We start from the raw sequence: 2,903 nt of genomic DNA on the forward strand, positions 1-2,903 counted from the left end.
GCGGTCGGTGTCGGCTTCTTCCTTCTCGAGGCTGAACACCATTCCACCCTGTGGATGGACCGCGTCCTGCTGGCCCGCGGTCCGCCCATGGGCACGGGGCTGCTCCACCTTTGGCTGCTGTGAACAGGTGTGCAAACATCTGCTTCCAACAAAGCCCCTCCTTTCACGGTTCTGCACCGAGGGGCGGCCCCGCCGGGCCATGCGCTGCTTCTGTGTGTAATTTTTTTGAAAATATATTTGTATCGATTTCAGAGAAGAAGGGAGAGGGAGAGAGAGAGAAACATCGATGATGAGAGAGAATCGGTAATCGGCTGCCTCCTGCACACCCCACACTGGGGATCGAGCCTGCAACTCGGGCCTGTGCCCTTGACCAGAATCAACAGTGACCTCCTGGCTCCTAGGTCGGCCCTCAAGCCCTGAGCCCCGCCGGCCGGGCTGCTTCTCTCTTATTGACCTTCCTGCCTTCTCTCTTCTTGCTGTGGTGCAGGGCCTGGGTCCTCCAGGGAGGGGCGAGGGGCACCCCTTGCTTGTTACGGAGCCATGAGAAAAGCGCTCAGGACTTCACTGAGGACTATGTCAGCTGTAGGGCGTGTGAGGGCTTCATTTGTGGCTGAGAGCGTGAGGCATATCTCTGAAATGTTTTTAAAATATATATATATTTTATTGATTTTTTAAGGAAGGAAGGGAGAGGGATACAGAGTTAGAAACATCGATGAGAGAGAAACATTGATCAGCTGCCTCCCACACACTCCCTACTGGGGATGTGCCCGCAACCAAGGTACATGCCCTTGACCAGCATCGAACCTGGGACCCTTGGTCCCCAGGCCGACGCTCTATCCACTTAGCCACACCGGTCAGGGCCCTCTGAAATATTTTAAATTCATTACCAGCCAGACATTTGTTGAGCACCTTCTAGGTACAGGTCCGAGTCCCACGCCCGCCAGAGAGGAGGCAGACAGGTTCTGGCCTGGTTACCGGGGAGACGTCGGAAGGATGTATGTGACTCCATGACCCAGTTTCCCTTGAGTCATTGGCCCCAAATCTGCTTTGCAAAATTGTGCAGATGTGGCTGAAACCGGACCCCGAGGCTCTCAGTGTGTCTGGACCTGTGCCCACGGGGACATGGGGACCAGGTCACCTGGGCCTCCTCACACCCCGTGACCCACAGAAGTTGTGGCGCCAGGAAGGCCCCGTGGGATCGGCACAGCCCAGAGCCCATCCAGAGGGCTGTGTTTCCCGCCATCCGCCCACCGGTCTGCCCTCTGCCCACACGGGGGTCGCTCCCGAGCAGTCGGCAAAGGCGGCATTTGGCACACAGACCGTTGCAGCATCAGATCGGCACCGGCACCAGCACCCAGGACGTGGAGCCGCTGAGCTCGGAGGGAGGGCTGGGACGGCCGTCTGGGGACCTGTGTGAGCACCGACCCCACAGGCGGTCGTGGACTCTGCGTCTCCGCCTCAGGGCTTAGTCCCGAGGCCCGTGCTTCCAGCCGAGGGCAGTGCTTGGGGGACGATGAGAGGCCAGAGGAGGGGACGGCCTTCAGAGCTGAGGATCCGTGTGGTGGGGGCGGCCGGCACTGGGAGCAGCAGGTCCTTCAGGAACAGGAGAGTCCCAAGGGAGTGTGCAGGGGCGGCTGGGCTGGCTCCTCCGACGAGGAGGGTGCCCTGCGGGTGGCTGCTCCAGGCCGCGATGTGCCGCCTGCAGTGCCCCCTCGCTGCCCCGTGGTGCCTGGCGCATCCTCCGCTCTGCTCCCTGGAGCCCCCACAGGGCCAGGCCTCGCTGGTGCCTGGGGAGATCAAGGCTGTAATTACAGGGCTCCGTCCTCAGCCGAGCCCCAGGGGCGTCTGGGGAGGTGTCTGCTGCTGCCTGTGAATCCGGACTCAGGAGGAAAGCGGTGGCCGGGCCGGCCCTCCACCCACCGTCTCTACGTGGTCCCTCCTCCAGTCCTTCCGGAGGCTGGGCCTCGGCTGGACACAGGCCCCAAAGAGGACACACACCTGCCCGCTCCGGGGGCTCACGCACACAACCACACACACACACACACACACACACACACATAGTACAACCACCCACACAACCACACACACACACATACAACCACACACACTCACAGATACAACCACACACACACACAACCACACACACACACACATAGTACAACCACCCACACAGAGATACAACCACACACAGTACAACCACACACACGCGCACACACAAACACACAGATACAACCACACACATGGATACAACCACACACACATATACAACCACACACACTCACAGATATAACCACACACACACACACCCCCAAACACACACAGTACAACCACACACACGCGCACACACAAACACACAGATACAACCATACACACACATACAACCACACACACTCACAGATATAACCACACACACACACACCCCCAAACACACACAGTACAACCACACACACGCGCACACACAAACACACAGATACAACCATACACACACATACAACCACACACACTCACAGATATAACCACACACACACACACCCCCAAACACACACAGTACAACCACACACACACATATACAACCACACACACAGATACAACCACACACACACACACAGGTACAACCACACACACACAACCACACACACAGATACAACCACACACACACACAGATACAACCGCACGCACACACACAGATACAGATACAACCACACACACACACACATACAACCACACACACACACTCACAGATACAACCACACACACACAACCACACACACACAGTACAACCACACACACAACCACACACACACTCACAGATACAGATACAACCACACACACAGTACAACTGCACATACACACACACACAGTACAACCGCACACACACACTCACAGATACAGATCCACACACA

The 2,903-nt window shown here is 57.1% G+C and overlaps 1 protein-coding gene across 1 annotated transcript in view; it reads left to right on the forward strand.

Moving 5' to 3' along the window:
• Positions 1-2,903, forward strand: part of CPLX1 (complexin 1) — an 18,521-nt gene that overhangs the window by 6,041 nt on the left and 9,577 nt on the right. The window lies entirely within an intron of this gene.

Source organism: Myotis brandtii, unplaced genomic scaffold, assembly GCF_000412655.1.
Source record: "Myotis brandtii unplaced genomic scaffold, ASM41265v1 scaffold986, whole genome shotgun sequence".
NCBI lineage: Eukaryota > Metazoa > Chordata > Mammalia > Chiroptera > Vespertilionidae > Myotis > Myotis brandtii.